This window comes from Amaranthus tricolor, chromosome 12 (genome assembly GCF_026212465.1).
Source record: "Amaranthus tricolor cultivar Red isolate AtriRed21 chromosome 12, ASM2621246v1, whole genome shotgun sequence".
Classification (NCBI taxonomy): domain Eukaryota; kingdom Viridiplantae; phylum Streptophyta; class Magnoliopsida; order Caryophyllales; family Amaranthaceae; genus Amaranthus; species Amaranthus tricolor.
In genome coordinates, this window is record NC_080058.1 from 8,247,686 (window position 1) to 8,258,529 (window position 10,844).

General features: G+C 32.9%; 1 pseudogene; it reads right to left on the reverse strand.

Annotated features, from left to right (window-relative positions):
- Positions 1-6,543: 6,543 nt before the first annotated feature.
- LOC130828517 (THO complex subunit 7A-like) lies at positions 6,544-10,844 on the reverse strand (annotated as a pseudogene).

Consider the following 10,844-nt stretch of genomic DNA (forward strand, 5'->3'; position numbering starts at 1 on the left):
CTTGTTGTATTGTAGAGATTTGTTTGATCCTATTGATTTTTTAACCACTTTTTGTGATGATGGTGCTATTGCTAAACCCACAAAACCTGAAAAAATGGATGAAAAAGATTAGGTAAAATTAAAGCGAAAGACTTTGGGTACCATTAGACAATGGATTGACATTAGTATCTTCAATCATGTATCCAAGGAAACTAACCCTAATGAGTTGTGGAAGAAATTGGAGGGTCTTTATGAAAGAACGACTGCTCACAACAAAGCTTCTTTAATCAAAACACTTGTCAATTTGAAGTTAAAAGGTGGAAAATCAGTATGCCAACATCTCAATGACTTTCAAGACATCATTAATAAGCTGAAGACGATGAAGATTGTTCTTGATGATGAATTACAAGCTTTATTCTTGTTGAGTTCTTTGCCAAACAGTTGGAAAACCCTTGTAGTGACTATCAGGAACTCTGCTCCAAACGATGTACTTTTTTTGGATGTCATCAAAGAGAGAATGTTCAATGAAGAGTTGAGAAGAAAGGAGATGGGAGTTGATAATTCACAAGCGTTAGTTGTTGAGAACAAGGGAAGAAGCAAGAGCAAAGGTCCTAAGGGGCGTGGTAACTCACATAGTAGGTCTAAGTCAAGAAAGGGAAATAAGACTAAGACTTGTCACTATTGTAAGAAACCTGGCCATGTTAAGAAGTATTGTTTCAAGTTCAAGAGAGAGCGAAAAAGGCAAGAATCACATGGAGATGGAGACGATAAAAATACTGCAGCAACTGTATCTAAGAGTGATGATGAACTCAAGCAGAAGTGTTAGTAAATCACGCCCTGGTACTCAAGCAGAAGAACCAGAAGTTATATATACATAATTAATTAAAAAATGATGAATCCTCTATATTTCATAAAGCATTTTTCATATTACTTATTGAGATGCATATATTTTTATACTTGTATTATGCTAGCAAGTTTTTATACTCGGCTTATTAGCTGACCGATTCCCATCGGCTATTCCTTTATAATGGGAGCAGATGTTGCAGGTGACTTTACATGTGGTTATTAAGAAGCTATTGTATCGTCTATGTGATATTAGGATATATTATGTATGTAATTTATATAATGGGTATGTAATAACGATAATTATGTATTAAAGCAACATGTAATATGTAAAATTATACTTTAATGTTTTAAGTTTTGTTTGTTTTTTTTGAATATACTTGTTTTTTTTAAATTAGTAGACTTCCGCTTTAGCATTACGGAGTATAATATTATATTAAACCTATATTTAGGAAAGAACAATTCGTTACAATCTCAATTAGGTTTTCATTTATCATTAATTGCATATTCATAATCATGTCTAGTGAGTAGTTTTCCTCTCTAGGGTTAAGGGATAAACCCTAATTCAAAGCATGGAATGATATTTTATCGATTAATTGTGTGAAATTTGGGTCTATGATTAAACTTATTGAAATAGCCAAAAAAAATTAGCCGCATATTTAATTGTAATTAATTAAGTATGATTGGGATTATTGAATCTTAAATACGATAATTTATTTGGACTGAGTAAATTTTCTATTACTTTTGGATATTAGCTGTATTAGATTTGGGATTAAAATAAGTTATATGATGAAATTGGGTATAATATAAATGGATGAATTAATGTTGTGTGAGACACATAACCCATATATGTGTCATTAGTTGATAAAAAATAGTATGTCACTAATCTCCTTTCCTTGATACATATCAGGAGGATGAATTCCTTCCTCATCAAACTTATCTTCCTAAACCTTTATCAAAAAGCCACATCATTTTAATATCAGAAACTTAAAATGTTCATCATCTACTTCATTTCTTTCCATTCCATCTTCATTCTAAAATTTATGAATCTTTGTTATTATGATATCAAAAATCAAAACTAAGTATTGAACTAAAAAATTAAGTCTTTATGGGTTATTGGTATAAGTAAAGGTTCATATTGGAGTTTTGATTTAAGATTGATAGTAATATTCATGAAATTGGGTAAAGAAAAAGTTAGGTTTTATATCAATTCAAGTGTAAAATTTGGGTTTATTGAAGAAACGAGAACTAGGATTCATCTACTAGATCAAATTGGGGATTTTGTGACTCAAATTAAAGTTCATGATTGAAAGTTGGAGGATTCTCAATGGTGATTGCTGAGGTAACCCACAAACTATTCTATTTAAGTATTTATTGAATGTTTTAAAGTAGTTTAGTATTTGTGGATTCAATTTGGGTCTTTGATTCAAATTTAAGTATCAACTTAAATTTAAGATGAGTATATGAATTCAATTAGTAATTGGGTTGTTTTTAGTGTTGATTAGTATTGGTTTATTGGGTTATTTGATTTCTAGTATAAAATTTAGTATTTTGGATACTGAAATTTCTGTTCAGAAACTAAATGTTCTGTTTTGGCCATTTTCGGGTCAGTTGTGATTGTTTTGAGTTCTGGTGTCTTCATAAGAATTGTAGAGCTCCAAATCATGGTCGAGTGGGCACTTGAGTCGCCCCAAAATGAGTTTGTATGAGGGAGTTATGTCCAAAATACTAATAGGCTGTCATGAAAATCAACAATGAGCACTAGTGGAAAAAATCTTATTTGCTGCGGTTTTTGGGCCATAATATGCTGCGGTTTTGGCCCGCAGCAATAGTGATAGCAGCAAATAACCTACTTTAAATGCTGCGGTTTTGAACCGTAGCAAAAAAACAAACTATTTTCTGCGGGCTTCTTAAAAAACCGCAGCAATTAAGCATTATTTGCTGCGGTTTTAAGAAGCCCGCAGCAAATAAGTGTATTAAACGAATTTTTTTTTTTTGCTTTTTTTGTTTATTAGTATTAAATAATCCAATAATGTACAATGTAATAAACAATAATTAATCTAATGATAATCACTAATAATGTCTTTGTAAACTCTCGATCGTATATAAAATATAATATAATAATATGTACAAATACAAATTAAAGTCCTAATAAATCGAAAGTGAATAGCGGACTCAAGTTGAGAATTTTTGTCCTTCAAATAAACATCGACATGGCAAACTATCAATCTGCAAATCCAGCGAAACACAAATAAGCATTAAACCATTCCAAAAACATAATTAATTAACATCCTAGAATAAGTACATTAGAATACCAACTTAATCCTAAAAATAGAAAATGAATAATACATTATTTTATAAGTAATGTATATAAATCTCATTTCATTTTGAGGTTCTTTAAATCTTTATAATTTTTTAGCCGGTTGTCGATAAGCAAAAGCCACTATCCTACTTCCAAATTTCTACTTCACACACATAATAAAGCAAAGCAGGTTTAATACCAGCAAAAATTATCATCACTAAATAAAGATTGATATATAATTAAATTACATGATTATAATCTTACATGATGTCGTTTACAAGAACAACTGCCCATTGAACCATTGATACCACATACATAAGTAATTATTCACATTCAAATATACAACTACATATATACATAAGTAAATTATTCACATTCAATCTACCCTAAAAATCCTAATTAATTAAAATTATTCACATTCAAATATTCATGTACATACATAAGTAAATTATTCACATTCAAATATAAAATACATACCTTGATAATGAGATATATATGATAATTTTGTTTCCAGAATAAGATTATATAACCTACAATGAAAAAAACAAATCAAAATTAGTATAAAAAAAAGACTAAATCCTTATTAAAACACAATGACATGAAAAAGAACAAGACTAGCCATAATTTCGTGGCTTTTGAAATAAAAGCAACAATGGTGGGTTTTAGAACTTTAACAAAGATGGAGAAGGAAATTCGTGCAATGGGCGGTTATTGAAGCAACAAATTTCAACAACACAGGAATTTGAAGAACTTAAACAAAGTCGTGGGGTTTGGAAGATGATGAACGAAATGAAGAGAAAACACAGTGGAGTCGTATGATTTGAAAAACTTGAAGAACTTGAAGAGATTTTTCTTGAGTTTTTGAAGAAATTTTCTGAAATTCATAAGCTTGAAGAAGAAGACAGTCTTCATCGTAGGATTTTGAAGAAAGTTATTTTAGGGTTTTAAGCAATTGAACGTCAATACGCGTTTTTATATTTTTTGAACTGGCTATTTGCTGCGGGCTTCTTAAAAAACCGCAGCAAATAAGCATTATTTGCTGCGGTTCTAAGAAGCCCGCAGCAAATAAGTATTAAAAAAAAATTTATTTTATTTTTTATTTTTTTTCTTTTTATAACTTATTTGCTGCGGTTTCTTTAAACCCGCAGCAAATAATGCTTATTTTTTTTATTTTTATTTTTTTAACGTTTTATAAGCACTTATTTGCTGCGGACTTAATAAAACCGTAGCAAATAATGCTTATTTGCTGCGGGCACTAAGAAAACCGCATCATTTGTATTATATATTGTTTTTTCTTTTTTTTTTTTTGCTATTTAATGCTGCGTATAAGGAAAATCGCAGCAAATGACACGCAGCAAATAATGTTTTTTCCACTAGTGGAGGTTTCTGTTTTGTTCTGTTCGAATCTGTTTGGCTATTTTTGAGACAGTTAGAGTCATTTCTGGGTTTTAGTGTCTGGATAAGAATTGTAAAGCTCTGAGTCAGGGTCGCGTATCCACTTGAATCGCCCCAGAATAAGTTCTTATGAGAGAGTTATGTCCAAAATACTAATAGACTGTCGTAAAAATCGCGAATAACCAATCATGAGATTAATTGTTGAAATTGGGATCAATTTATGGTAATTATTCTTTCTTTATTAATTGTTATTGTTGAGTTATGATCCTTAATTGATTATTATGGGTGTTGGTACAAGTTTCAAATTTGGGAATATAAGTATCAATTGGGTATTTGATTAGTTGATATTATTTGGATAGGATATAAGTTGGATATTGGGATTTAAGGTTTGTGTAAAATTAATTAAACTCCATTGATAGTAACTCAAGTTCTTATATGTTGATGGTTGATGATGAATTGATTTATATTTTAAGTAATGATTGTTGATTTCAAAAGAAAATTTAGTGAATTATTGTTTTGTTTTATATTGAAATCGACATTATAAAAATGTTTGTTTTTGGGAATTGGCAACGGATATTTATATCCGGATTATTGTGAAATCCTATAGCTTGATAATAGGTAATGGTTATTCGGATTGGTCTCGAGCCCCCGATCCCGTTTCGTTCTTGCAAGAGTCGTATTTTCGGTGATGACGATTACCCGTGTTCTCAGGATTTAGATCAAGCTTACTTCCTAATGGTCCATACATTCCCACGTTTTAAACTATTGTTACATTATTGTTTTTAATGTGTTTTGAATAAATATGTTTGGTATATAGAGTTTTGTTTGTTTCGCAATGAAAGCATATGTTTCATTTGTCGTATTATTTTGCTATTAACTTGTAAAGTTATAGCCGTATTTTGATTCGTTATGAACTAAAGGTTCAAAGCCGTATTTATGTCGATACCAAACGGTCTTTTAAAAGAGTTTGGATTTGGATAAAATAATGTTTATAAATAGTTACCAATTGAACAAGGAATTTAATTGGAGATGTTTGTTAATGACTTGTATATAATTATAATAGTTTGTTGGATTACTCAGCAATTCAATTGTTGACAGTCATTGATGGGGTCTATCCCTTATGGGGGATAGATCCATTTTTAGGCTAGCTCTGATGTGGAGACGATGCCTACTTGTATAGTGTGTTATGTGCGAGGCGAGGACTTCTTTTCGAAATACAAATGTAAATTAGATATTTGTAAATTAAATTGTAATAATTTTATAATACTTTTTAAATAATATTCACTTAATTATGTAAAAAGTTTTGAATACTCTGATATTGGTTTACTGCGGCTATCGAGCTACAGGTTGGATTCAGCCCAGACTTCTATAAGTCTTCCACTATGCTTTGTAGACAATATTATTATATTGTTTACGCTGGTTTGGGTTGTTTCCCCTATGCTTAATGAATCTTAGTTTAAATATCTTTATTAACCTTTTCAATAAAACGAAAGTTTGAGGATTAACACTAGTAAGGTCTTAAACCAATATTGATCAATAGAGCGGAAGCTTGAGATTAATTAGATCATGTTCAATTATGCCAAAGTCTCAAATTCATACAATTATGAGAGGAATTGACTCCCATGTTAGAATTAAGTGATTCCCGACGCCCTAGATTTGTCATATTATTATTATCTTTGTATTAATCATCGTCTTAGCTTTAATTATTAGCTTGATTTACTTTAATTTAGTTATTTGCTCACAGTAGTGTTAGTTTCTCAACCCATCTAATTGTTGATCCGTGTCTGGTAGTCATAAATCGAAAAAATTAGTTAACTCGCTTCCCCGAGTTTGATCAGTATTGCTACACGTACACCGTGTGCTTGCGATAATTTAAAATTTGCACATCTATATGCCCATGAGTGGTAGCGCATATTCGATCGTCTCACTAAAGATCTACTACAAAAGAAGCCAAGAATCCTCGTATCACAAAGATCATAAATATTAATCACAATATTACATAAATTACTAACAAAGCCTATGATTCAAAACAACACAAAAAATTGGTAATCAATGTTCATGCTTTCAGCATTCCCGCTAGCTCATATCTGGACCAACCTTATGCTCTTCAGTTTGATTTTTCATCTCTTCAACTAAGCTTCTCTGTCTATGTAACATCCCGGCCCCTCGGACCGCTGGTGACTACTCATGGAGACTGTAGACTAGCCCCACAAACCAACACAAGTCTTTCCAGCGCCACTTTGGCCTCACTCGTGCGCACCCGGGAAAACTTCCCAGGAGGTCACCCATCCTAAGATTGCTCCCCACCAAGCACGCTTAACTGTGAAGTTCTTAGCAAATGGGCTCCCTAGAAAAGAAAATGCACCTTGTTGATATGAGTAGTCTATCAATCGTTTTTCAAGCTAAATTTGGGGTATTACACTCACCCCCACTTAAGAATACAACGTCCTCGTTTGACCGTAACTTCAGAATCTTTTCCCCCACTAGGTGCACTGAACACTATCAGCCACGGTCGCAGGGTTGCTCTGATACCATTTGTAACATCCCGGCCCCTCGGACCGCTGGTGACTACTCATGGAGACTGTAGACTAGCCCCACAAACCAACACAAGTCTTTCCAGCGCACTTTGGCCTCACTCGTGCGCACCCGGGAAAACTTCCCAGGAGGTCACCCATCCTAAGATTGCTCCCCACCAAGCACGCTTAACTGTGAAGTTCTTAGCAAATGGGCTCCCTAGAAAAGAAAATGCACCTTGTTGATATGAGTAGTCTATCAATCGTTTTTCAAGCTAAATTTGGGGTATTACAGTCTATCCTCTATTGTTATCTGCAACTCATCCACCTACACATATAGAACCAGTCAAAAAAATGTTCGTCTTTTTCAAAAGTATTGCCTTTTGCTACTCGATCAAAGTTTGTGCAGTATATATTGGTCGTGCATATCTAACCTTTTCGGGACCATACCCACATAGACAAACGTCTCCAATCGAGAAAATTTTTAGGTTGCAACTAAAGGTATTAAATGGGCTGGGCCGAGCCAGGCTATAATTAAAATGAAGTAGGCTATAAAAGAACTCAATAAGGGTTTAAAAAGGGCCTTGTAAATAGCATAATTAATGATAATTTGAATATTACAAATAACAATGTCAATGGGAATTATTAATATTTTTTCAATTTAATTATTATAAATGATAAATTATTTGTTATAAATTGATAGATGGAAAAAAAATTGTATTAAAACTGGGTCTGATCGGGCAGGGTCGGGCTTTGAAGCCCATATTATATTTTAAGGGCCCTTATCCAACTCAGCCTCATAATTACTTAAGCCCGGCCCGACTTTTATCCAGCCCATTTAACACCCCTATCCCTAGCTGCAACAAAGCAATTAGCAAAAAATATGCGTCATTAGTAAAAAGGTACCACTTGTAAAAGAAGAGCAAACTGTTTTGTTCGAAGATCTAGTAGTCTTGAGCTAGCCATATCTTCTGCTTCCAGTGCTGCAATCTAGTTCTCAAGTTCTGCAATTGTTTTCTCTGTTTTTGACCGAGGGGGTGGATGTCAATTAATTTCCGTATCGTCTCACACTGTTCCTTGTGTTTTCTCTCAATCTTGCAAGCTTCAAGTTCCTTCTTTAAATCTTCAATTTCTAACTGTACCTGAAGAATCTGGCTATTTATCTCATCTTTCAACTCATTAAAGTGCTCCTTCTCCCTCAAGTTTGCATCGACAATTGCTTTGCTTTTCAACAATGGAATCTCAAAAGTAGAAAGTTCATGAAGAATACTTTTGCAATTATCTCGCAATCATTAAAATTATCTCCATTCTTCTCAACATCGGTAACAAAAGCTGTAACATCTCGGAATAACTCGGATCGTACGAAAAGAGAAGATGACCTTTTAAAAACAAGTGTATATCGTCCGAGTCAAACTAGGATGTTAGAAGGCAGTTAAAAACGGATTTGAAATTAAGGGAAGCTTGCGGATCGAGTTTTATTAGTGTTATTATGAACTACTAGATATAAGAAATTCTTAGCAGCGGATAAGAATGAAAAATTAAATCAACTTATTACAACTTGAGAACAAAATCGCCTCATAAAACCAAATATTCTTTAAACTTTATTAGAAGTTCTTATCAAGACTTATGTATCCTAACGGTTTATTTCTCCAAGGGACAATCCTCACTCCCCAGACCTGCAACTTAACTTACTGCTAGTCATTGCCCAGATAGGAAACAACATCATCGCAGGGTCGTTAAGACCAAAAGTACACGTCAGCTAACGTCGCATAACAAATAATTAATTACAAGAGAAAGACTTAATTCAATAGCTGTCAATTCGCAGAAAAGTACGCTTCGATCATGCTAATAAAGAATAATTATTTTCATATAAAGGTTAATCAGCCATACTGCTGTACTATCCAGCCATACTGCCGGTACACTCCAATCTCCATAAGTGAGACAATACATTAGGGGGAGCTAACCCCTAAGCAAGTCTCTACCATAGACACTCGCCTTACTTCGGTGCCTATGGTTAAGTATGCATACCCCCGCGGTGGCTCATAATGCCCCCATATACCGCGAGTAATTCATTTCCACCAATTGACGTCATACTACGTCCACTTTAAGGTTAGTGAGGTCATACTACCTCTGCTTATCAAAACAATGTATAAAAATTATTTATTCGAAAGATAACATTATCCGTACTATATATCCATGCCTTACTTTTGTATACCATTATTATATGATACATCGGACTAATGCGAACCACGCTGCGTGTACATACCTTAAGCAAGATAACCAATTCACAAGCGTCTTAATCAATTCCCGGTCACGAATCGACTTCCTACAAGGTTCAATCGTATTCGGGAAATAAGCACACATACACATTTTCCTCAAATCATCCATAACACACATATACAATTACACCCACACCTAGAATACCACACACATCATGAACATCCATCACATACTATAACATGGTAAACACACAAAACAGGACAGCATACATAATCTGTCCAGAAACACAACTTAAAACTGTCAAACTGAAAATCCGACTTCACCGTTGCGTCCGGAAGGCGTCAAAACCCCCGGGTATCAATTTCCATAATTTATAACATAGTATAAGTATTTTTAACCTAATTTCAAAGCCAAAAATGTTCCAAAAACACCTTTTTTCACCATTTTCCAAACCTACGGGATTTTGTCATTTCATTTTTTTTTTATCACAAAAATATAAATTTCAATGCTTTATTTCCTATTAAATCTGAACGACTATTTACATAATTTTCATGACCATCTATGAAATTAATTTTTATTCCTCAAAAATAATTCTTTTTACACAATGTACACACACACACACACATCACATATATATTTATATATATTTCTCTAACAACATTATAAATTCCTCCTATTAATCAATAAAATAAATTTCTAACACCACATACATTTTTCTATTAGCATCCATTTTTTTTATATATATATATACTTTACAATCATCCATCAAACAAATCCTTCACACACATATAAACATATCTAAAACCCTAAAAAGAAACATTCTTCATCAATTTAGATAGAAAAATACATCCCAAAATCATACATGAAATTTTAAATTCATAAAGTAAACATGAATTATAAGATAAAACATATAATAATCATAGAATTTTAAATTAAAACTTAAGATTCAACATAGATTAAGAATTACACTTACAATTGTAAAGGAAAACACCAAATGATGAAGTGTGATGGAGTTAGGAATGTGAATTAGGAGGAATTTTGAAAGGATCTCAATATGAAAATAATTTAGGAATTAAGAAGGGTTAATTATATGGGATTAATGCCTTGATCCTTCATTACCCTAAGGGAGTTACAAGCTCCACCAAGAGTCCCTCCTATTTTCTTTTTTTTTTTTTTTTTGAAAAGAAAAGATGGGTTAAGGAAAAGTTTGGGCCCAAATAATTCTAATTGCCAAAAAGGATTGCAAATCTCATGACCAAGCCCAATAATAAATAAAATATATATATAGAAATAATATTACTAGTGAATTATTAAATATATCGGGAAGAAAATATCGGGAAAATATCGGGGTGTTACAAAAACTATAATTTCTTTTGTAGCTTCTTCAATGGAGGATCCCGTCTTGTGGTGGTCATGCGTGTGAGAAGTTTGTGCTTTATAATGGCATCGTCTTTATGAGGATCAAAAGCATAGTGAGCAGCCATTGCCTCTCCTTTGCCAGCAAACCTTTTTCCTTTGAGCATTGAAAGAAAAAACTGCACCCAACATGAATGTGGAGTTGACGCATGATGAGTGCAATTATTTGCACTCAT